Genomic DNA, 27,010 nt, shown 5'->3' on the forward strand with positions numbered 1-27,010 from the left:
ATGGCCTTTTTGCCTTTACCTCCCTTATCTCACCTCATTTGCTCACATTGTATATAGACTTATTTTTCTACTGTATTATTAACTGTATGTTTGTTTTACTCCATGTGTAACTCTGTGTTGTTTTACCTGTCGAACTGCTTTGCTTTATCTTGGCCAGGTTGCAATTGTAAATGAGAACTTGTTTTCAACTTGCCTACCTGGTTAAATAAAGGTTAAATAAATAAATAAAATGCATAACAATTAACAGGTGTGCATTGTTAAAAGTGGAATTTCTTTCCGTCTTAATGTGTTTGAGCCAATCAATTGTGTTGTGACAAGGTAGGAGTGGTATACAGAAGATAACACTATTTGGTAAAATACCAAGTCCATATTATGACAAGAACATCTCAAATAAGCAAAGAGATACAACAGTCCATCATTGCTTTGAGACATTAATTAATACATGAATGGCATAAATCAGCACTGCAGACCTCTCCCTATCCTATACCGTGCCTTGATTGTATTACTGTTGATGATATCTGGAAATGTGCATGTACACCCTGGCCCACCTACTGTTGCTAGCCCCAATTCTGACTTGTGCTCTGATATCTGCTTCACTGATTTCTGCTCTCGTAAAAGCCTGGGTTTTCTGCATTTAACACTAGAAGCTTATTACCCACAATGGATCATTTGAAAGTGTGGGTTCACAGCCCCAATGCAGATGTGTTGGTCACTGCTGAGACATGGTTAAGGATGAGTTTTTGAATACTGATGTTATCCTTTCTAGTTATAACATTTTTCCCCAAGACAGATCTTCCAAAAGTGGCAATCTTTACCAAGGATAAACTTCAGTGCTCGGTTGTCTCCACCAAGTCTGTCCCCAAACAATTTGATTTGCTGGTTTTAAGCATTAAACTTACCCTTAGCTCTTTGTTGACCTTTGCTGCATGCTATCGTCCTCTATCAGCACCGGCCTGTACTCTATCTGCCCTAAGCTCTCTCCTGGCCTGCTAGTTGACCTAAACTGGGAAATGCTTAAACCACCTGACCAAGTCCAAAATCAATGGGACTCCTTAAATCTTTCTCAGATTACCAATCCTACAAGGTATGACTCCAAACATCCAGAAAAGACTACTCTCCTCGATGTTATCCTCACAAATAATCCTGATAGGTACCAGTTTGGTGTTTTCTGTAATGACCTTAGTAATCACTGTTTTACAGCCTGTGTTCGTAATGGCTGCTCAGTGAAACGACCGGTCCTGATTTGTCAGACACTTTCTAAAAAACTTTAAAGAGCAAGCCTTCCTTCATGAACTGGCCTTTATAAAATGGTATAGAATCAGCTTGATCCGCTCTGTTGAAGACGCTTGGACCTTCGTATTATATATTTTCAGTGGTATTGTTAGCATACAAGCCCCTATAAAGGGTTCAGCCCCAGGTTCCGCCCCTGGTTCGACCGTGATCTTGCAGAGTTACTCCACCTCAAGAATTGCATTTGGTGAAAGGCTCGGCACACGCATACTCAGGCTGAATGACTCTCGTCCAGGCGAATGAGAAATAAGTGCACTCAGGCTATCCGGAAGGCCAAAGTTAGTTACTTTAAGGAGCAGTTCTTTCTCTGTGGGTCTAACCCCAAGAAGCTCTGGAAAACGGTTAAAGAACTGGAGAATAAACCCTCCCCCTCACAGCTGCCCATGTCCATTAATGTTCATGATCTGGTTGTTATTGACAAGAAGCACATGGCTGAGCTCTTTAATCACTACTTCATTAAGTCAGGATTCCTATTTGACTCAGCCATGCCTCCTTGCCCAACCAACATTTCCTCATCTCCCACCCCTTCTAATGTGACTATCCCCGGTGCTTCTCCCTCTTTTTCCCCTGCCACACTACAAAGTTTCTCCCTGCAGGCAATAACTGAGTCCGAGGTGCTAAAGGAGCTCCTGAAACTTGACCCCAAAAAAACATCTGGTTCAGATGGTTTAGACCCTTTCTTCTTTATTTCTTTTTTTTACCCCTTTTTTCTCCCCAATTTCATGGTATCCAATTGGTAGTAGTTACAGTCTTGTCTCATCACTGCAACTCCCGTACGGACTCGGGAGAGGCGAAGGTCGAGAGCCATGCGTCCCACAAAAACAACCCAACCTAGCCGCACTGCTTCTTGAACGCACATCAGACCCGGAAGCCAGCCGCACCAATGTGTTGGAAAGGAAACACCGTACACCTGGCGACCTGGTCAGCGTGCACTGCGCCCTGCCCGCCCAGGAGTCACTAGTGCGCGATGAGACAAGGATATCCCTGCCGGCCAAACCCTCCCTAACCCGGACGACGCTGGGCCAATTGTGCTTTGCCCCATGGACCTCACGGTTGCGGCCGGCTGTGACAGAGCCTGGGCTCTAACCCAGAATCTCTGTTGGCACAGCTAGTGTTTCTTTAAGTGTGCTGCCCCTTGTTACGAATCCCTTTTGGCCCGACAGTCTAGGGGGGATGGTAATGAGACCCGTAACATAACTCATGCAAATTATTATTGTGACAAAGTAAAAGTGTGAACGAAAAACCCATGACAACAGAAATCTACCGTCAAACTCCAGGTTTATTTATAAACACACGGTAATGGGGGGGAGCAGGAAAAGGGGCTGAGCTGGACCCAAGGAAAGAAACAATAAGTATTCAAAAACACCCCTAAGCTAGACTAGCCTACTTTAACAACAGCTAACTAACTAACCAAAAATACAGTGGGTGGTCCGCCCAGTTCTAACTAGTGTATTTAACAAAGTTCACCTACGGGTAGTGTATGCCCATGGGCGATTTGTCTTGGTTTCCCCCTTTTCCCACCAGCAACAAACAAATACCATAACCAAAAACAATACTCACAGAGAGGTTAAGACACAAAGCGAGAGTGAAACACAGAGACCTACAGACATGGCATTTACAGAGAGATTGAGCTCTAGAACAAACAAATGATGGGGTTTTTAAACCATGGGGAAGGAACTGTGATAGGTTAGGAAATAGGAGGAGGTGTGTCTTCTGATTGATGATTGATTGTTGACTGATTGGGGAGTGATGATTTTCACCTGTGAGGGGAGAAGGAGAGAAAAGAAACACACACACAGGATACACACACACAGAATAACTGTATCCGTAACACCCCTATCATCGCCAAGCCTATCTCTGAACTTTTTAACCTGTCTCTCCTTTCTGGGGAGGTTCCCATTGCTTGGAATACAGCCACAAGTTTGTCCTTTATTTAAAGGGGGGAATCAAGCTGATCTAACTGTTATAGGCCTATTTCTATTTTGCCCTGTTTATCAAAAGTGTTGGAAAAACTTGTCATTAATCAACTGACTGAGCATCAACCTTTCTTGATGTCTATAGTATTCTCTCTGGTTGGCAATCTGGTTTCCGCAATGTCACCATTGCCCTTGATTCTAAGCAATGTTGTGCTGATATTTTTATTGACTTGGCCGAAACTTTTGATACAGTAGACCATTCCACTCTTGTGGGCCGGCTAAGGAGTATCGGTGTGTCTGATGGGTCTTTGACCGGGTTTGCTAACTACCTCTCTCAAAGAATGCAGTGTATAAAGTCAGAAACTCTGCTGTCTCAGCCACTGCCTGTCACCAATGGAGTACCCCAAGGCTCAATTCTAGGCCCCACGCTATTCTCAATTTACATCAACATCATTGCTCAGGCAGTAGGAAGCTCTCTCACCCATGTATTTGCAGATGATACAGGCTTATACTCAGCTGCCCCCTCCCCGGATTTTGTGTTAAATGCTCTATAACAAAGCTTTCTTAGTGTCCAACAAGCTTTCTCTACCCTTAACCTGTCTAACCCCGTTCCGCTAGCGGAAACCCTCGCCAACAGCCAATGAAATTACAGGGCACCAAATACAAATCAACAGAAATCTCATAAATCAAATGTCTCAAACATACAAGTATTAGGCACCATTTTAAAGATACAATTCGTGTTAATCCAGAAACAGTGTCTGATTTAAAAAATGCTTTACAGCGAAAGCTCCACAAACGATTATGTTAGGTCACCACCAACTCACAGGAAAACCCAGCCATTTTTCCAGCCAAAAAGAGGAGTCACAAAAAGCACAAATAGAGATCAAATTAATCACTAACCTTTGATGATCTTCATCAGATGACACTCATAGGACTTCATGTTACACAATACATGTATGTTTTGTTCGGTAAAGTATATATTTATATCCAAAAATCTTATTTTACATTGGCGTGTTATGTTCTATAGTTCCAAAACATGCAGTGATGTTGCAGACAGCCACATTAATTCACAGAAATACTCATTATAAATATTGATGAAAATTCAACTGTTATGCATGGACCTTTAGATACACTTCTCCTTAGTGCAACAGCTGTGTCAGATTTAAAAAAAACTTTACGGAAAAAGTATAATCTCAGAACGGCGCTCAGAGCCCAAAACAGCCAAAAGAAATATCTGCCATGTTGCACAGTCAATATTAGTCATAAATAGCATTATAAATATTCACTTACCTTTGATGATCTTCATCAGAATGCACTCCCATGAATCGCAGTTCCACAATAAATGTTTGTTTTGTTCGATAATGTCCATCATTTATGTTCATTTATGTCCAAATAGCTTCTTTTGTTAGAGCATTTGGTAAACAAATCCAAAAGCGTGTTCAGGTCCAGTCGGACGAAAAGTTCAAAAAGTTATATTACAGGTTGAAGAAACTTGTCAAACTGAGTATATGTTAATGGGATTTATCTGTTAATTGAATGATTAGAATATTCCACCCTGAAACATATAATTGTATGGAATTGATTAGAATGTATAAAATCATAATCAAAAAATGTGTAGTCTTATGTTATGGTATGTTGGTTTTGACCAGGTTTTGGTAGACACTATGGTACCATTCCAGGTAGAAGAGGTTAGGACCGGTGATAGTTCTATAGCCAGCCAGAATACAAGCAGAGCCCCTGACAAAACAGATTCTGACCGTGGAGTCGTCCAGAGCCAAGGGCCGGTGCGGATAGTTCAGACAAAAGATCTTAAGGAAGTGATTGAGGTGGAAACTTGTTATGGGGATTGGATTGGAATGGATTCAGTATACAGCCAGATCAGTAGCGAAAGAAGAATGTTATGCCTGCGCCACAGCAAAACCTCAGTTGACAACCATTCCATTTGGTGGAATTGATGCACCCAGGGAAATGGCCTGTATGGTAAAGCTGTTCATAAAGGCAGTGAAGCCAGATAATGACAGTTGCATTTTGATCTGCATTATCTGTATCCCCATGTGCCCATTACATCCAGACTTACCCCTTTCACAGTTACTGGAGAAAATTATTATTGTATGGCTCGATACATCACGCACGGATGGGACGTAAGGGGAAGTAAGAACATGCAATAGGACAGAGAACGTTACAACCGAACATTGATAGCATCGGAGGTCCAAGGGGGGTGGGTACCTGATGAGTTCAAAGCTAGAAATCAGATATGGGCTGGATTGGAATCAAGCATCTTCTGGTGGTCAACGCTCAATAAAAATTTAGATTGGATCAATTATATCTACTATAACCAACAGCGTTTCATCAACTATACTAGAGAGGCAATAAAAGGTTTAGCAGGACAAACAGAGGCAACTAGTTTGATGGTATGGCTGAATAGAATAGCCTTGAATATGTTACTGGGTGAAAAGGGTGGGGTGTGTGTGATATTCCGAGCAGAATGCTGTACTTTCATCCCCCGATAACACCGCTCCAGACGGATCAGTGACCAAGACCCTGGCTGGTTTAACCACATTAGCTCACAAATTAGCAGAGAACTCTGGAGTGGATAATGCTCTAACAAAGTGGTTTGACAGTGTGTTTGGGAAATGGAAAAATGTCATAATCACTGTGTTGTGGGCAACTTTCACCTGTATGAGTGTTTTGGTTCTGTGTGGATGTTGTTTGGTCCCCCGTGTAAGAGGTTTGATTACCAGGACTCTGGAGAGGTCAATGCCGCAATAGATGGTGAGGTACGGACCGATTCCGAGCTCCGGCCAGTGGGAGGATAAATACAGGCCTCCAGGCTTAGTAGATGGCTCCGTTTCTTTTAACGATGAGGAGCCAATGTTGGATGAGACCATTTTTGATCTTTAAGACTATTTTTTTATGAAGATTGTAATAAAAACCCTAACAGGAAGTGTTAGGATACCTAATGTAGGCCTATAATAGTTATTTGTGGATAAGGAATGAAAATACACATATTGGTTTTGTGAGGTTGATTTTGAGTGACATTGACAATATTAATAAAAATAGATGTGTACATTTTTGGAGTTAATGTTTAGGCAATAATTAACAGTATTCCACCATGTCACTGTGTAACATATGAAATGTGTTTGGATCATAGCAGACAAGGAATTGTGGCAGACAACTTATGACCACTGTGAATCTGATAACAGGGAAGAAGGTCTCCCCACCCAGAAAGGGGAGAAACCGTCGGCTTGCAATAGATTGTGTAACATATGGCAGGATATGATAAGCAATGTATTGGTCTGGATTATTCTTGTATACAATTGATGTATCAGTGTGTATTATTTAGTCATTAAGGGTAGATTGTTAATGGGATTTATCTGTTAATTGAATGATTAGAATAATCCACCCTGAAACATAATTGTATGGAATTGATTAGAATGTATAAAATCATAATCAATAAATGTGTAGTCCTAGTCAGAATTAGGGTAAAACAATATAGCTAATGTTTATGTCTTATTGTATTTTAAACACAAACTGTCTGAGCAAAATTCGGCTCCGACCTGACTAGAGATTTGGGAGAGAACGGGGAGTACGTCTCAAGGTCAAGGTCTCCCTAATCTCTGTCGGCTGGGTAGTGAGACAGTATGTGCGTAGGATACCTTCTGTTTGTGGGTATGTATGTGGGTAGGATATCTACTGTTTGTGTGGAAGTATGTGCGCAGCTTTAAAATGGATGTCTTTGTATTCTTGATTTTAGAACGTTCCCGTGAATAAACATTTGACTATTGTAGACAGGGCCTCTGTCTGTTTTCATTTCAATCATTATCTTACAAATCCTGATTTAGCAGACTAAGTAGTTTAATTGAATTGGTTTATGAACATTGAGAACATAATTCTCGTGACAGCATAGAATCAATCTTTAGGATGTTTTTATCATAAATGTTCAATAATGTTCCAACAGGAGAATTCCATTGTCTGTAGAAAAGCAATGGAACGAGAGATGCCTCTCATGTGAAATGTGCGTGACTGAGAACGAGGCCGCTGACAGACCCCTTAGTCAAACAGCTCCATCCGGCCCCCCTTCACAGGAGAAGCCTGAAACAACATTCTAAAGATGGTTGACATCTAGTGGAAGCCTTAGGAAGTGCAAAATAACCCATATCTCACTGTGCATTTGATAGGGGCTGAGTTCAAAAACTACATACCTCAGATTTCCCACTTCCTGTTTTTTTCTCAGGTTTTTGCCTGCCATATGAGTTCTGTTATACTCACAGACATCATTCAAACAGTTTTAGAAACTTCAGACTGTTTTATATCCAATACTACTAATAATATGCATATATTAGCATCTGGGACTGAGTAGGAGGCAGTTCACTCTGGGCACGTTATTCATCCAAAAGTAAAAATGCAGCCCCCTATCCCAAAGAAGTTAACCTTGTTCTGAACGCCTCCAAAACAAAGGTCATGTGGTTTGGTAAGAAAAATGCACCTATCCTCACAGGTGTGATTACTACCGCTCAGGGTTTAGAGCTTGAGGTAGTCACCTCATACAAGTACAAGTACTTGGGAGTATGGCTAGACGGTATACTGTCCTTCTCTCAGCACATATCAAAGCTGCAGGCTAAAGTTAAATCTAGACTTGGTTTCCTCTATAGTAATCGCTCCTCTTTCACCCCAGCTGCCAAACTAACCCTGATTCAGATGACCATCCTACCCATGCTAGACACTGGTTGATCCTTATTTATAAAACCCTCTTAGGCCTCACTCCCCCGTATCTGAGATATCTACTGCAGCCCTCAATTTCCACATACAACACCCGTTCTGCCAGTCACATTCTGTTAAAGGTCCCCAAAGTACACACATCCCTGGGTCGCTCCTCTTTTCAGTTAGCGACTGGAACGAGCTGGAACAAACACTCAGTCTCTTAATTCAACGACTCAATCATGGACACTCTTACTGACAGTTGTGGCTGCTTTGCGTGATGTATTGTTGTCTCTGCCTTCTTGCCCTTTGTGCTGTAGTCTGTGCCCAATAATGTTTGACCATATTTTGTGTTGCTACCATGTTGTGTTGCTACCATGTTGTTGTCATGTTGTGTTGCTACCATGCTGTGTTGTCATGTGTTGCTGCCTTGCTATGTTGTTGTCTTAGGTCTCTCTTTATGTAGTGTTGTCTCTCTTGTCGTGATGTGTTTTGTCCTAATTTTTTATATATATGTAAATATTTAATCCCAGCCCCAGTCCCCACTTTTGGTAGACTGTCATTATAAATAAGAATTTGTTCTTAACTGACTTGCCTAGTTAAATAAAGGTTAAATATATATATATTTTAAATTAAGGTCCGTCAATTCTGAATATTTCAAGCATTTTGAAAGTTTCTTCAAGTGCAGTCGCAAAAAACATCAAGTGTTATGATAAAATGGTTCTCATGAGGACCGCCACAGGAAAGGAAGACTCAGAGTTACCTCTGCTGCAGAGGATAAATTCATTAGGGTAACCAGCTTCATAAATTGCAGCCCAATTAAATGCTTCACAGAGTTCAAGTAACAGACACATCTCAACATCAACTGTTCAGAGGAGACTGCGTGAATCAGGCCTTCATGGTCGAAATGCTGCAAAGAAACCACTAAAGGACACCAATTATAAAAGACTTGCTTGGGCCAAGAAACACCAGCCATGGACATTAGACTGGTGGTAATCTGTCCTTTTGTCTGATTGGTCCAAATATGAGATTTTTTTGTGAGATGTAGAGTAGGTGAACGGATGATCTCAGCATGTGTGGTTCCTACCTTGAATCATGAAGGAGGAGGTGTGATGGTGTGGAGGTGCTTTGCTGGTGACACTGTCTGTGATTTATTTAGAATTCAAGACACATTAAACCAGCATGGCTACAACAGCATTCTACAGCGATACGCCATCCCATCTGGTTTGCGGTTAGTGGGAGTATCATTGTCTTTCAACAAGACAATGACCCAACACATCTCCAGACTGTGTAAGGGTTATTTGACCAAGAAGGAAAGTGATGGAGTGCTGCATCAGATGACCTGGCCACCACAATCACCCAAACTCAACCCAATGGAGATGGTTTGGGATGATTTGGACTGCACTCTGAAGGGAAAGCAGCCAACAGGTGCTCAGAATGTGGGAACTCCTTCAAGACTGTTGGAAAAGCATTCCAGGTGAAGCTGGTTGAGAGAATGCCAAGAGTCTGCAAAGCTGTAATCAAGGCAAAGAGTGGCTACTTTGAATAATCTCAAATATAAAATATATTTGGATTTGTTTAACACTTTTTTGGTTACTACATGATTCCATATGTGTTATTTCATATTTTTGATGTCTTCACTATTATTCTACAATGTTGAAAATAGTACAAATAAAGAAAAACCTTGGAATGAGTAGGTGTGTCCAAACTTTTGACTATATATATATATTATACTGAACAAAAATATAAAGGCATATTAAGTAAAGTGTTGGTCCCATGTTTCATGAGCTGAAATAAAAGATCCCAGAAATGTTCCATATGCACAAAAAGCTTATTTCTCTAACAATTTGTGCACAAATTTGTTGACAACCCTGTTAGTGATCATCTCTCCTTTGCCAGGATAATCCATCTACCTGACAGGTGTGGCATATCAAGAAGATGATTAAACAGCATGGTAATTACACAGGTGGACATTGTGCTGGCGACACAATACAATGCCAAGTCTTGAGAGAGTGTGCATTTGTAACGCTGACTGTGGGAATGTCCACCAGAGCTATTGCCAGAGAATTGAATGTTCTGAAACAAAGCTGAAAATGTCCCGGTTTGTCCTGCACCAGACATGTCACCCATTGAGCATGTTTGGGATGCTTTTGATGGACGACAGTGTGTTCCAGTTCCTGCCAATATCCAGCAACTTTGCACAGTCATTGAAAAGGAGTGGGATAACATTCCACAGGCCACAATCAACAGCTTGAGCAACTCTATTTGAAGGAGATGATTTGCACTGCATGAGGCAAATGGTGGTCACACAAAATACTGACTGGTTTTCTGATCTACAGCCCTACCCAACAGATGCATATCTATATTCCCAGTGAAATCCATAGATTAGGGCTTAATGAATTTATTTCTTTGGACTGAATTCCTTATATGAATTGTATCTCAGTAAAATCTTTCACATTGTTGGATGTTGCGTTTACATTGTTGTACAGTGTAAATAATGTATCAATCTTGAACAGGATTATCTATTTTGGATGCAATTTTCATTTAATTGATGGAGAGAGAGAGAGAAAGACTAAGAGAGTGTTTGTGTGCGCACTGATTTAAAGCAACGATATTGGAGTGACAGGCTGTTTTAAAACCCTGCAACTAATTTAAAAACAAAGAATCTATACAATAAAAAAACAAGGTGACCCCCAAAAGTCAGATGGAGATGTGAAAATTAGATGCGCAGTCAGTGCTTTCAGAAAGTATTCATACCCCTTGACATATTCCACATATAACACATATGGTATCACGTAGTAACCAAAAATTCCATCATGTTACTGGCGGAAAAGGGTGGTGTGTGTGTGATATTCGGAGCAGAATGTTGTACTTTCATCCCGATAACACATAGATCAGTGACCAAGGCCCTGGCTGGTTTAACCACATTAGCTCACGAATTGGCAGTGAACTCCCTGTTCCGGAGTTCTAAATTGAGCAGCTGCTGAAAAATGAGCTCCTGTATATATTGAGATTTAAATGTTTTTTTAGAGTGAAGTACATAAAAAAAATCAAGAGAAAACTGCAAGACTCAATAGAAGACAAAACAAGGAACAAACCAAAAAAGACAGGCTTTTGAAAAATTAACTATTTTTCATAAAATTGTACAGTTATCTTAGCTAGCTGAATTGCTAGCAGAATTGTTTACTTGTTGCTAAGCAGTTGCTAGGGACTCTCCTGGAAGAAGCTAGCTAGCTTACAAAGAATAACAACAAAAAATATCTAGTTAACAGAAGAAAGGAATACAAAATAAGGACAAAAGAAGGACAGAAGAAAAAGGAAAAGAAAGAGGACAACAAAGTGAAACAGTCAGCACTTCTATTGCAACGTAGTCTACACTGCTATCTGCCCAGCAGCTAGCCAGCTAGCATACGTCCACCGTCTACCGAATAGCAGAACTGTAGAAACTATTACACTCAACTGAACGACTTGATTAGTGTAGTGTTAGCTAGCTACATAGTTGTCTTTGCTGTCTTCGTATCCAAGATAATTGTGTAGTTTAGAGCGTGTAGTCTTAGAGTGATTATCTTAATTTACCGAGGTTAGCTAGCCAGCTATTTGTCGTCCTTAACGTAGGAGACACTGCTAGCTAGCCAACAGCTAGCCAACGTCTACTGAATAGAACTTCCGCACTCAACAACCCGGTCGCATTCCGCTCGCTCCACAGGTAGTATCACATTTTTCATTTCATTTCATTACAGCACAACGGTTTGATTTGTTTGATCGTAGCTAGCTACATAGCTAGCTACATAGCCGTCTGTGTATCAAAGATAATTGTGTAGTCTAGAGCGATTTTCTAGGTTAGCTAGCCAGCTATTGTCGTTCTTTTAACGCAACGTAACGTAATCAACACTGCTAGCTAGCCAGCTAGCCCCCGAATAGCAGCACTGTAGAAACTATTACACTCAACAGAACGACTTGATTAGTGTAGTGTCAACAACGCAGCCACTGCCAGCTAGCCTACAAAGTCAACAACGCAGCCACTGCCAGCTAGCCTACTTCAGCAGTACTGTATCATTTTAATCATTTTAGTCAATAAGATTCTTGCTACGTAAGCTTAACTTTCTGAACATTTGAGACGTGTAGTCCACTTGTCATTCCAATCTCCTTGCATTAGCGTAGTCTCTTCTGTAGCCTGTCAACTATGTGTCTGTCTATCCCTGTTCTCTCCTCTCTGCACAGACCATACAAACGCTCCACACCGCGTGGCCGCTGCCACCCTAATCTGGTGGTCCCAGCGCGCACGACCCACGTGGAGTTCCAGGTCTCCGGTAGCCTCTGGAACTGCCGATCTGCAGCCAACAAGGCAGAGTTCATCTCAGCCTATGCCTCCCTCCAGTCCCTCGACTTCTTGGCACTGACAGAAACATGGATCACCACAGATAACACTGCTACTCCTACTGCTCTCTCTTCGTCCGCCCACGTGTTCTCGCACACCCCGAGAGCTTCTGGTCAGCGGGGTGGTGGCATCGGGATCCTTATCTCTCCCAAGTGGTCATTCTCTCTTTCTCCCCTTACCCATTTGTCTATCGCCTCCTTTGAATTTCATGCTGTCACAGTTACCAGCCCTTTCAAGCTTAACATCCTTATCATTTATCTCCCTCCAGGTCCCCTCGGAGAGTTCATCAATGAGCTTGATGCCTTGATAAGCTCCTTTCCTGAGGACGGCTCACCTCTCACAGTTCTGGGCGACTTTAACCTCCCCACGTCTACCTTTGACTCATTCCTCTCTGCCTCCTTCTTTCCACTCCTCTCCTCTTTTGACCTCACCCTCTCACCTTCCCCCTACTCACAAGGCAGGCAATACGCTCGACCTCATCTTTACTAGATGCTGTTTTTCCACTAACCTCATTGCAACTCCCTCCAAGTCTCCGACCACTACCTTGTATCCTTTTCCCTCTCGCTCTCATCCAACACTTCCCACACTGCCCCTACTCGGATGGTATCGCACCGTCCCAACCTTCGCTCTCTCTCCCCCGCTACTCTCTCCTCTTCCATCCTATCATCTCTTCCCTCTGCTCAAACCTTCTCCAACCTATCTCCTGATTCTGCCTCCTCAACCCTCCTCTCCTCCCTTTCTGCATCCTTTGACTCTCTATGTCCCCTATCTTCCAGGCCGGCTCGGTCCTCCCCTCCCGCTCCGTGGCTTGACGACTCATTGCGAGCTCACAGAACAGGGCTCCGGGCAGCCGAGCGGAAATGGAGGAAAACTCGCCTCCCTGCGGACCTGGCATCCTTTCACTCCCTCCTCTCTACATTTTCCTCCTCTGTCTCTGCTGCTAAAGCCACTTTCTACCACTCTAAATTCCAAGCATCTGCCTCTAACCCTAGGAAGCTCTTTGCCACCTTCTCCTCCCTCCTGAATCCTCCTCCCCCTCCCCCCCCTCCTCCCTCTCTGCAGATGACTTCGTCAACCATTTTGAAAAGAAGGTCGACGACATCCGATCCTCGTTTGCTAAGTCAAACGACACCGCTGGTTCTGTTCACACTGCCCTACCCTGTGCTCTGACCTCTTTCTCCCCTCTCTCTCCAGATGAAATCTTGCGTCTTGTGACGGCTGGCCGCCCAACAACCTGCCCGCTCGACCCTATCCCCTCCTCTCTTCTCCAGACCATTTCCGGAGACCTTCTCCCTTACCTCACCTCGCTCATCAACTTATCCCTGACCGCTGGCTACGTCCCTTCCGTCTTCAAGAGAGCGAGAGTTGCACCCCTTCTGAAAAAACCTACACTCGATCCCTCCGATGTCAACAACTACAGACCAGTATCCCTTCTTTCTTTTTTCTCCAAAACTCTTGAACGTGCCGTCCTTGGTCAGCTCTCCCGCTATCTCTCTCAGAATGACCTTCTTGATCCAAATCAGTCAGGTTTCAAGACTAGTCATTCAACTGAGACTGCTCTTCTCTGTATCACGGAGGCGCTCCGCACCGCTAAAGCTAACTCTCTCTCCTCTGCTCTCATCCTTCTAGACCTATCGGCTGCCTTCGATACTGTGAACCATCAGATCCTCCTCTCCACCCTCTCCGAGTTGGGCATCTCCGGCGCGGCCCACGCTTGGATTGCGTCCTACCTGACAGGTCGCTCCTACCAGGTGGCGTGGCGAGAATCTGTCTCCTCACCACGCGCTCTCACCACTGGTGTCCCCCAGGGCTCTGTTCTAGACCCTCTCCTATTCTCGCTATACACCAAGTCACTTGGCTCTGTCATAACCTCACATGGTCTCTCCTATCATTGCTATGCAGACGACACACAATTAATCTTCTCCTTTCCCCCTTCTGATGACCAGGTGGCGAATCGCATCTCTGCATGTCTGGCAGACATATCAGTGTGGATGACGGATCACCACCTCAAGCTGAACTTCGGCAAGACGGAGCTGCTCTTCCTCCCGGTGAAGGACTGCCCGTTCCATGATCTCGCCATCACGGTTGACAACTCCATTGTGTCCTCCTCCCAGAGCGCTAAGAACCTTGGCGTGATCCTGGACAACACCCTGTCGTTCTCAACTAACATCAAGGCGGTGGCCCGTTCCTGTAGGTTCATGCTCTACAACATCCGCAGAGTACGACCCTGCCTCACACAGGAAGCGGTGCACGTCCTAATCCAGGCACTTGTCATCTCCCGTCTGGATTACTGCAACTTGCTGTTGGCTGGGCTCCCTGCCTGTGCCATTAAACCCCTACAACTCATCCAGAACGCCGCAGCCCGTCTAGTGTTCAACCTTCTCAAGTTCTCTCACGTCACCCCGCTCCTCCGCTCTCTTCACTGGCTTCCAGTTGAAGCTCGCATCCGCTACAAGACCATGGTGCTTGCCTACGGAGCTGTGAGGGGAACGGCACCTCAGTACCTCCAGGCTCTGATCAGGCCCTACACCCAAATAAGGGCACTGCGTTCATCCACCTCTGGCCTGCTCGCCTCCCTACCACTGAGGAAGTACAGTTCCCGCTCAGCCCAGTCAAAACTGTTCGCTGCTCTGGCTCCCCAATGGTGGAACAAACTTCCGGAGACACCTGAAACCCCACCTCTTTAAGGAATACCTAGGATAGGATAAAGTAATCCTTCTCACCCCCCCCTCCCCCCCTTAAAATATTTAGATGCACTATTGTAAAGTGGCTGTTCCACTGGATGTCATAAGGTGAATGCACCAATTTGTAAGTCGCTCTGGATAAGAGCGTCTGCTAAATGACTTAAATGTAAATGTAAAAATGTAAACTCTGGGGTAGATAATGCTCTACATTTACATTTACATTTAAGTCATTTAGCAGACGCTCTTATCCAGAGCGACTTACAAATTGGTGCATTCACCTATGACATCCAGTGGAACAGTCACTTTACAATAGTGCATCTAAATCTTAAAGGGGGGGGTGAGAGGGATTACTTATCCTATCCTAGGTATTCCTTAAAGAGGTGGGGTTTCAGGTGTCTCCGGAAGGTGGTGATTGACTCCGCTGTCCTGGCGTCGTGAGGGAGTTTGTTCCACCATTGGGGGGCCAGAGCAGCGAACAGTTTTGACTGGGCTGAGCGGGAGCTGTACTTCCTCAGTGGTAGGGAGGCGAGCAGGCCAGCTCTAACAAATTGGTTTGATAGTTGTGGTGGGATTTTTATGAATAATGACTAAATTATGTATACATTTAACTTAGAACTATAACTAAACAGAATACTACTCTGTTACTGTATGAATGTATGAATCTTATTATAATCACAATACTGAATATAATGTGTGTAGTTTTAGTCAAGAATTAGAACAAGGACTTTCCGTTCCTTGTTAGAAACTAATGGAGCTATCGTCAGACCGGCTGGAATACTGTGTTCCTTACAGGACATTCTGTCCCCACCCAGGGAGGGGAGAGACCTTGGGTTTGTAGTAGATTGTTTAACAGGTGGCAGACAATGTGAGAAGGCTTGTGAACTATATTGCCATTTTATCTGAGAGGAGGCGGGACATTTATGATGAAATGTGGAGGTATATAGACCAATGTACCGGAAATGATAGGGAGAAAGTTCCCGTGAATAAACATTTGACTATTGCTGCTGGGCCTCCGCATGATTAATTTCAACCAGTTTCCTACAAATTCTGGGTTTCAGGCTGAGAGTAATATAATTAAATTGGGTTATGAACATTGAGAACAAAATTCTCCTGACAATAGTGTGTTTGGGAAATGGAAAAATGTCATAATCACTGTGTTGTGGGCAACTTTCACATGTATGAGTGTCTTGGTTCTGTGTGGATGTTGTTTGGTCCTCTGTGTGAAAGGTTTGATTACCAGGACTCTGGAGAGGTCAATGATTCAACAGATGGTGAGGTACGGACCGATTTCGAGCTCCGGCCAGTGTAATGACAAATACAGGCCTCCAGGCCTAGGAGATGGCTCCGTTTCTTTTAACTACGAGGAGCCAATGTTGCATGAGACTATTTTTTGAGGGTTAAGACTGTTTTTTATGAAGATTGTAATAAAAACCCTAACAAGAAGTGGTAGGATACCTAATGTAGGCATATAACAGTCATTGATGGATAAGGAATGAAAATACACATATTGGTTTTGTGAGATTGATTTTGAGTAACATTGACAATATTAATAAAAATAGATGTGTAATTTTTTGGAGTTAAGCAATAATTAACAGTATTCCACCCTGTTACAGTATAACATATGGAAATGGGTTTGGATCATAGCAGACAAGGAACCGTGGCAGACAACTTATGACCACTGTGAATCTGATAACAGGGAAGAAGGTCTCCCCACCCAGAGAGGGGAGAAACCGTTGGGCTTGCAATAGATTGTGTAACATATGGCAGGATATGATAAGCAATGTATTGGTCTGGATTATTCTTGTACATCAATTGATGTATCAGTGTGTATTATTTAGTCATTAAGGGTGGATTGTTAATTGGATTTATCTGTTAATTGAATGATTAGAATATTCCGCCCTGAAACATGTAATTGTATGGAACGGATTAGAATATATAAAATCATAATCAATAAGTCTGAGCTCGGTGCTGACCTGAATAGAGATTTGGGAGAGAACGGGGAGTACGTCTCAAGGCCAAGGTCTCCCTAATCTCTATCGGCTGGTTGGTGTGAATGTGTGTGTGCGTAGCAGGACATTGTGTGCTAATGTTAGCGTGAATGTGTGTGCGTGAGAAGCCAGTATAAAATGAATTGTTTTGTATTCTTGACTTTAGAATGTTCCCGTGAATAAACCTTTTTGACTATTTTAGCTGGGCCTCCGTCTGTTTCATTCGACCAGTATCTTACAAATTGTAGGTCGCTGACTGAGTAGTATAATTGAATTGGGTTATGAACATTGAGAACATAATTCTCTTGACATTATACCTTTATGTCAACAAGGAACACAGACTGAGACAGAGGTCTCTTTTACAGCTGGGCCCTGCGTATACATGTTTACACATACAGTTTAAGTACAATGCTTAAGAAACTACACAAGACAAATAAAACGATCACAGATAACACACAAAAAAACTACAGCAGCAGATTATTACATTTACACACAAGTTATTCCCCTAACAGGTTATTCCCCTAATAGCACAATAACTTGCATTACACGAAACAGTTACAAGCAACACAAAAATAAAAATGCTCCAATAAATATTTAAAATGGGCAACAGAGGGACAAGAGTCTCAAGTTTAAGTTTAGCCCGCAGGCTATTCCATAGGCAAGGAGCGTAACAGGAAAAGGCAGCCTGTTACGGTTTTCTTCCGTCGAAGGAGAGTCGGACCAAAATGCAGCGTGGTCATTTTCATACATGTTTAATAACGATAAAAAAAGAACAATACAAAAACAACAAAAGTAACGTGAAAACCTATACAGCCTATCTGCTGACAACAAACACAGAGACAGGAACAATCACCCACCAAACACTCAAAGAATATGGCTGCCTAAATATGGTTCCCAATCAGAGACAACGATAATCACCTGCCTCTGATTGAGAACCGCCTCAGGCAACCATAGACTTTTCTAGACAACCCTACTAAGCCACAATCCCAAAACCTACTAAAAACCCAATACAAAAACACACCACTAAATAAACCCATGTCACACCTTGGCCTAACCAAAATAATAAAGAAAACACAGAATACTAAAACCAGGGCGTGACACAGCCATACCCAACTCCGTGGAAATGGCATGAGCCTCAAGTGTAATCCATGCTTGAGACCTGGTATGTGAATGTCACAAGCTCTAGCCTTCAAAGACAATCAATAGCAGATTGTATTAATCTCCAGACCTTAAAACCAGGCTCAGCCTGTGCAGTCTGTGTATTTTGCTATCTTGAAGTCTCACCGGCTTTATGAAGACCTGAAAACATCCCCAATGCTTTATTAAGCCCTGAAAACAACCCCAAGCTTATTTTCTTAATGGGAAGCTAATGAGTACATTCCATGCCTTAAGTCAAAATACTTTCATGGATTTAATCTTGTTTTCAGACCAAATGTCTTGACTGCATAGAGGATTTCTGTGGAGATTTACATTCTTGCAGATGATTATTTTCTCAACTCCCTGGTCCTCCCTGACACCTCTCAGGTAGTTCTGCTGCGCTGTGTTGTGTAACCGTGTCCTGGCTAATCTACATTTCGTTCAATCTACAGTTTTCGTTATATTATTTGGTCAGGCCAGGGTGTGACATGGGTTTATGTTATTGTATTTTCGTATTGGGGTTTGTAGTATTTGGGATCGCGGCTGATTAGTGGTGTTGTATAGGCTTGGCTGCCTGAGGCGGTTCTCAATCAGAGTCAGATGATTCTCGTTGTCTCTGATTGGGAACCGTATTTAGGTAGCCTGAGTTTCGTTTTGTATTTCGTGGGTGATTGTTCCTGTCTCTGTGTAGTGTTCACCAGATAGGCTGTAATAGGTTTCACGTTCCGTTTTGTTGTTTTGCATTTTGTATAGTTATTTCATGTATCGCTCTTCCTTCATTAAAGACATGAGTAACCACCACGCTGCATTTCGGTCCGACTCTCTTTCTACAAACGAAGAACGACGTTACACAGTCCATTTATATTTTCCAAAGGGCCATACATTTGGATGAGTTTTTTTGCTCGCCTGAGTAGCCCCATTTCACTGCCAAAATTAAAATGAAACCATCTAGTGTTCAGCGAATAACAACACAATGTCAAATACAGGTAGCCTAGTCAAATAATTAACATCCAATGACATTAACCGTCACTCTCTTGCGGGAAACATACAGTTGATGTCGTAAGTTCACATACACTTAGGTTGGAGTCATTAAAACTCGTTTTTCAACCAATCCACACATTTCTTCTTAACAAACTATAGTTTTGACAAGTCGGTTAGGAAATCTACATTGTGCACGACACAATACATTTTTCAACAATTGTTAACAGGCAGATTTTTTCACTTATAATTCATTGGATCACAATTCCAGTGGGTCAGAAGTTTACATACACTAAGTTGACTGTGCCTTTAAACAGCTTGGAAAATTCCAGAAAATGATGTCATGGCTTTAGAAGCTTCTGATAGGCGAATTGACATCATTTGAGTCAATTGGAGGTGTACATGTGGATGTATTTCAAGGCCTACCTTAAAACTCAGTGCCTCTTTGCTTGACATCATGGGAAAATCAAAAGAAATCAGCCAAGACCTCAGAAAAAAGAGTGTAGACCTCCACAAGTCTGGTTCATCCTTGGGAGCAATTTACAAATGCCTGAAGGTACCACGTTCACCTGTACAAACAATAGTACGCAAGTATAAACACCATGGGACCACACAGCCATCATACCACTCAGGAAGGAGATGTGTTCTGTCTCCTAGAGATGAACATACTTTGGTGCGAGAAGTGCAAATCAATCCCAGAACAACAGCAAAGGACCTTGTGAAGATGCTGGAGGAAACAGGTACAAAGGTATCTATAGCCACAGTAAAACAAGTCCTATATTGACATAACCTGAAAGGCCGCTCAGCAAGGAAGAAGCCACTGGTCCATAACAGTGTTACAGACCTATATCCATCCTGCCCTGCCTATCTAAGGTCTTCGAAAGCCAAGTCAACAAACAGATCACTGACCATCTCGAATCCCACCGTACCTTCTCCGCTGTGCAATCTGGTTTCCGAGCCGGTCACGGGTGCACCTCCGCCATCAATAAAAGACAGCACTGTGCAGCCGTCTTCATCGACCTGGCCAAGGCTTTAGACTCTGTCAATCACCATATTCTTATCGGCAGACACAGTAGCCTCGGTTTTTCTAATGACTGCCTTGCCTGGTTCTCCAACTACTTTGCAGACAGAGTTCAGTGTGTCAAATCGAAGGGCATGTTGTCCGGTCCTCTGGCTGTCTCTATGGGGGTGCCACAGAGTTCAATTCTCGGGCCGACTGTTTTCTCTGTATATATCAATGATGTTGCTCTTGCTGCGGGCGATTCCCTGATCCACCTATACGCAGACGACACCATTCTGTATACTTCTGGCCCTTCCTTGGACACTGTGCTATCTAACCTCCAAACGAGCTTCAATGCCATACAACACTCCTTCCGTGGCCTCCAACTGTTCTTAAACGCTAGTAAAACCAAATGCATGCTTTTCAACCGTTCGCTGCCTGCACCCACATGCCCGATTAGCATCACCACCCTGGATGGTTCCGACCTAGAATATGTGGACATCTATAAGTACCTAGGTGTCTGGCTAGACTGTAAACTCTCCTTCCAGACTCATATCAAACATCCCCAATCCAAAATCAAATCTAGAATCTGCTTTATATTTCGCAACAAAGCCTCCTTCACTCACGCCGCCAAACTTACCCTAGTAAAACTGACTCTCCTACCGATCCTCGATTTAGGCGATGTCATCTACAAAATGGTTTCCAATACTCTACTCAGCAAACTGGATGCAGTTTATCACAGTGCCATCCGCTTTGTTACAAAAGCACCTTATACCACCCACCATTGCGACCTGTATGCTCTAGTCGGCTGGCCCTCGCTACATATTCGTCGCCAGACCCACTGGCTCCAGGTCATCTACAAGTCCATGCTAGGTAAAGCTCCACCTTATCTCAGCTCACTGGTCATGAGGGCAACACCCACCCGCTCCAGCAGGTGTATCTCACCGACCATCCCTAAAGCCAATAGCTCATTTGGCCGCCTTTCCTTCCAGTTCTCTGCTGCCTGTGACTGGAACCCAACTTATTGTGAGAAGCTTGTGGAAGGCTACCCGAAACGTTTGATCCAATTTAAACAATTTAAAGGCAATGCTACCATATACTAATTGAGTGCATGTAAACTTCTGACCCACTGCGATGAAAGAAATAAAAGCTGAAATAAATCACTCTCTACTATTATTCTGACATTTCACATTCTTAAAATAAAGTGATGATCCTAACTGACCTAAGACAGGGAATTTTTACTCGGATTAAATGTCAAGAATTGTGAAAAACTGAGTTTAAATGTATTTGGCTAAGGTGTATGTAAACTTCCGACTTCAACTGTATATCCTAGCCTACCTCTTTCAGGTTATACATTGTATTTATTAGGCCTACTAGCCTTATATTTAGTTCATGAATAATGGGTTATGCATAAGCTTCTAACTTTTAGCCTCTGTCTCTTGCGTATTACACACCTGCACTCTACTGGCCTCTCTCCTTAAAAAGCGCTCCTTAGCTCTTGGAGTCCCAGGAAAAGCTAGACGAGATTAGCTTGCTGGAAATTTTTTTTTTATTGTTTCTTATACTAATAGACTATTGGACGAGTGATGCAATCTCTTGATTGCTGACTGTTACATACATTAGCCAATAGAACTCACAGGGAGTTTGAAAGAAAAGGGAACGTGCGATGGCGGTTGACCATAGCAGTTATTTAATCACACCTATAACCGTTCAATCTTCGCTAAGATCATTTTGGGCTGTTTTTGGCTTGGGATCATAAAAAGTATTTAATGTAGGGCTCATAAAATATCTTTAATGTAGGGTTCATATAATGTCTTTAATGTAGGGCTCATCAGGCTCAGGTAGCATCAGGGTTGAATTTTCATGCCGATCATTGCCCTAATCAAATCCAGGCATTTATATGCTTTATGATGACACTTCCAGTTTGGGCAGGAAGTACTGGGTTACTGGGGAGAAAAGTGTTTTTTTTCTCGGGTTGGAACATTTGTAAAATACAGGGAATATATTTAACTCTAATTTGGACCTCCCTTTTGTCGTTTTAGCCAGTTTCAGGAAAACAAGTGAATGTATAAGTTCTGAGTTTGTGCACTAAATTCTTGGCATGGTCATTTATTTATTTATTTTTTTCACCTTTATTTAACCAGGTAGGCTAGTTGAGAACAGGTTCTCATTTGCAACTGCGACCTGGCCAAGATAAAGCATAGCAGTGTGAACAGACAACACAGAGTTACACATGGAGTAAACAATTAACAAGTCAATAACACAGAGAAAAAAGGGGAGTCTATATACAATGTGTGCAAAAGGCATGAGGAGGTAGGCGAATAATTACAATATTGCAGATTAACACTGGAGTGATAAATGATCAGATGATCATGTACAGGTAGAGATATTGGTGTGCAAAAGAGCAGAAAGGTAAATAAATAAAAACTGTGGGGATGAGGTAGGTGAAAATGGGTGTGCTATTTACCAATAGATTATGTACAGCTGCAGCGATCGGTTAGCTGCTCAGCTAGCTGATGTTTGAAGTTGGTGAGGGAGATAAAAGTCTCCAACTTCAGCGATTTTTGCAATTCGTTCCAGTCACAGGCAGCAGAGTACTGGAACGAAAGGCGGCCGGATGAGGTGTTGGCTTTAGGGATGATCAATGAGATACACCTGCTGGAGCGCGTGCTACGGATGGGTGTTGCCATCGTGACCAGTGAGCTGAGATAAGGAGGAGCTTTGCCTAGCATGGCCTTGTAGATGACCTGAAGCCAGTGGGTCTGGCGACGAATATGTAGCGAGGGCCAGCCGACTAGAGCATACAAGTCGCACTGGTGGGTAGTATAAGGTGCTTTAGTGACAAAACGGATGGCACTGTGATAAACTGCATCCAGTTTGCTGAGTAGAGTGTTGGAAGCAATTTTGTAGATGACGTCGCCGAAGAAACTGCAAAATGGGTCTTATGGTCTGGGTCGTTATTGTCTCAGGAATGTACTTGGCTAAGGTCTACAGTATATGATGCACTTCCTTCTCAATTTCCATCTCTTGAGGTATGACTTTTCTTTCGATCAGATTGGACCTGAGAGACCCAAACCAGCACATATCAGTGGTAAATATGAGATTGCGTACTTTGGAACCATTTGATACAGCTTTGATCTTACAGATTTCCTCCATCCATCGAAATGTGTCTTCTGATTCATGGGAGCTGTCCCAAAAAGCTCCACACAGCAATGAGACAACATTATTGTACTGGCTGCCAAACCGCAGCTTGACATTACTGTGCAAGTTACATCTCGTCGGAGCTCCTGCTTTAAAGTCACAGCCTCTAAATATTGGCTCACAGCAGCCGGATCAGAGCTGGTGGAGTATTGTTTATTTGGGAGCTGTGGGGGCTTGGGATGGACTCTGGGGGTGAGAGCGGGCACAGAGTTGACTTAACAGCCTTGCTAATACTCTGCTGTTGTGCTGCACATGGAAAGGGTTAGTTAGTAGGACTCTAGCTTACTGCACCCTGATGTTAATGTGCCATGAGTTCCAGGGATGCCTGTTGGGCTTCTTTGGAACTCCTTATACCTTTCAAACCCAAAGTGTGATCTTTTGCACCAATAAGTATTCTGTCTCTGGCAGGGATCAGATCAAATCAAATTGTATTTGTCACATGCGCCAAATATAATATAACCTTACAGTGAAATGCTTACTTACAAGCCTTTAACCAACAATGCAGTTCAGAAAATACCTTAAAAAAGTAATGTCACGTTCGTCGTAGTGAGAAGACCAAGGCGCAGCGTAAGATGAATACATACTTTTAATGAAGACGAAGAACACTTAACTATACAAAACAACAAACCGAACATGAAGCTATGATAATACTAGTGCAGACACAGGCAAATAGACAGACATAGACAATAACCATAGACATACATAAACACCTAGATAGTAAACGAGCCCATAAACGTACAACAACCCCTAGACAGTACAAAAACACATACATCACCCATGTCACACCCTGACCTAACCAAAACAATAAAGAAAACAAAGAATACTAAGGTCAGGGCGTGACAAGTAAGAAATAAAAGTAACAAATAATTAAAAAGCAGCAGGAAAATAACAATAGCGAGGCTATATACAGGGGGGTACCGGAACAGAGTCAATGTGCGGGGGCATGGGTTAGTCAAATCAAATTGATTTATATAGCTCTTCTTACATCAGCTGATATCTCAAAGTGCTGTACAGAAACCCAGCCCAAAACCCCAAACAGCAAGCAATGCAGGTGTAGAAGCACGGTGGATAGGAAAAACTCCCTAGAAAGGCCTAAACCTAGGAAGAAACCTAGAGAGGGGTGGACAGTCCTCTTCTGGCTGTGCCGGGTGGAGATTATAACAGAACATGGCCAAGATGTTCAAATGTTCATAAATGACCAGCATAGTCAAATAATAATAATCACAGTAGTTGTCGAGGGTGCAACAAGTTAGCACCTCAGTTGGCTTTTCATAGCCAATCATTAAGTGTATATCTACCACTCCTTTTGTCCTAGAGAGTTGAAAACAGCAGGTCTGGGACAGGTAGCACGTCCGGTGAACAGGTCAGGGTTCCACTGGACGTGCTACCTGTCCCAGACCTGCTGTTTTCAACTTTCTAGAGACAGCAGGAGAGTTGGAGAGCGGTATAGATACTCTTAATGATCGAGGTAATATGTACATGTAGTTAGAGTTATTAAAGGATTGTGTCAGTGCGGCTCAGAAATTATAAACCCTGTAATAACCCCTTGGCCACAATGATTTAATTGAGTAAAAGCCATTGAGTAAAAGCCACCTGAGGTTGCAAAACTATATGGTTAAATGGTTAAATGTAATGTGTGTTATGACACTGTATAATGTAATATAAAATGGTAATGCTGGTGGTATGATGGTATGATGGTATGATTTTGGAATTATGATTTGTGAGTTATGATTATGTAACAACAAAGTTATTAAGGACATGTCTGAAAAATGACCTTCCCATTGGCACAGAGCAAGTAACATTAAAGGCATTAGACCGTTGTGAGACAGGTTAGTTTTACCCTACTGATGATGTGTTGTTGCAATAGTTGATGCAATCCTTTATGTTATTAAGGATGTTGCAGGTGAACATTTCTAAATGAGCAGCTTAATTAAAAGATACTATACTGTCCTGAAAGGGGCAGGACCCTTTTCCTCAGAACTGCTGCCACCACACAGCTGAGAATGCAATCTCACTCCAGATGACTATAAGCAATTGCTTATCTGAGCACAGAAGCACATTGTAAAAGAGAGAGTGCGTTTACAGTTGTGCTGCTATGTTATGATATGTCTATTCTATAGGGGATATTTTGAGAAGTCGTGCAGGGAGACCCCCCACACATAGGATGAGGCTGTGTAGCCTACTGGGACTGTGCATAGTTCATATAAACACAACATCCTACAGCTGACCAAACATTATGTCTCTCTCTCTCTCTCTCTCTCTCTCTCTCTCTCTCTCTCTCTCTCTCTCTCTCTCTCTCTCTCTCTCTCTCTCTCTCTCTCTCTCTCTCTCTCTCTCTCTCTCACACACACACAAAATGTGAAATAATAAAATATAGGCTTACTAATGTTGCAAGGTCATATAGTTGTTACAAACATATCAAAGAACATGTTGGACCTGCTCGCATGTAACATAGGCTAATCGAACACCTCGCCTCATGCACACGCATGGCATGACATATTTCAAATGTAACGGTGCACCTGTCATTTCGAGGTAGCGCAGTGCGATGTTGTGACCATTCGACCTTCAGCTATAAACGAGTTGGCATTTGTGATCTACTCTGTGCAGTATGCATGCACGGTGTTTGGTAAACGCGTTTGTTAAAACAATTTAATCCCAAAACCTGTGCATCAACACCATTAGAAATTTCGCTGACGAACGCTTGGCTACATCATGACGATTCGACTCATATCGTCTCCCCAATAAAAGCTTTTGCCATGTGCAGACTGTTGTCGCATGTAAATAATGGTATTTCCATAGTTAGCTATAGGAGTAAAACGATGTACTTACATGATCAGAAGTGGTGTGATGCTGTCACATTCAAACGCGCTCCATTTCCGCCACAAAAAGTTGGTGGGGTGTTCTCCTATCTTCCCAACAGATTCGTTACAGTTGCCTACTCATTTGACGACAAAACTTGTAAACTGGGCTGCATTCATTCCGAAAGCAGTGGTGATGGTGGTGACACATGCAAATTAGCATTAGGGGAAATTCAAATTCCTTGAAGCAGAGCACCTCTTACTTTGAATTCTTACAAATCCAGGATTTAAATATTTTACTATAAGAATTTGGGTCATAACATGTAGTGGACTTTGATTAGCTTATAACGGAAAGTTTATATTGGAAGTTTTATTATAGCCCCTATATTACACTGATGTGGCATTTATTCATGAACACTATGAACACTATTCATTCTAATGATAAACATCCTAATATGGGGAAAACAAAGCCAGAGCACACTAAACATTGGATGGAAATACCCCTGTGGATACAATGTAGCAAGTTGTAACAAATTAAAATATTAATTCCCTGCAAAGATAAAGTGAATGAGTCAATTGTAGGAGTCACAACCATGTTATCTATTTGATGTAGCATAATGGTTTGTGACTCAATGTTTCAATTTGCCTCAATTTTAATTTCACTCTCCATTACTACCATGACTCAGCACCTCCCAAACAGGAAGCCACATAATACACTAACACTGGGGGAGACACTGTGACGTGTATACATTGAAATGTGCTCTGACTCACAAATGCCTGCCATAAATATCCACTTGAGAGGCTTTTTTGGTTGGCCCTATTTATTTCCTTCTCCTATACAACTGTACTAGTTCACCAAGAATCCCACCTCAGACCGCAACAGTGTCACATGTTGTCCTGTTTTTAATAGCAGTCACTCAGCCAGCCCTGACAGTAGTGATA

At 42.6% G+C, this 27,010-nt stretch overlaps 1 protein-coding gene across 1 annotated transcript in view; it reads right to left on the minus strand.

Annotated features, from left to right (window-relative positions):
- LOC124041155 (equilibrative nucleoside transporter 1-like) overlaps positions 1–26,237 on the minus strand; it is a 69,568-nt gene extending 43,331 nt beyond the window's left edge. Inside the window, exon 1 of the mRNA XM_046358395.1 lies at positions 26,100–26,237. The gene's annotated coding sequence lies outside the window, so the exon portion shown is untranslated. The remainder of the gene's footprint in view (positions 1–26,099) is intronic.
- Positions 26,238–27,010: the final 773 nt, after the last annotated feature.

Source organism: Oncorhynchus gorbuscha, linkage group LG08 (assembly GCF_021184085.1).
Source record: "Oncorhynchus gorbuscha isolate QuinsamMale2020 ecotype Even-year linkage group LG08, OgorEven_v1.0, whole genome shotgun sequence".
Lineage (NCBI taxonomy): Eukaryota > Metazoa > Chordata > Actinopteri > Salmoniformes > Salmonidae > Oncorhynchus > Oncorhynchus gorbuscha.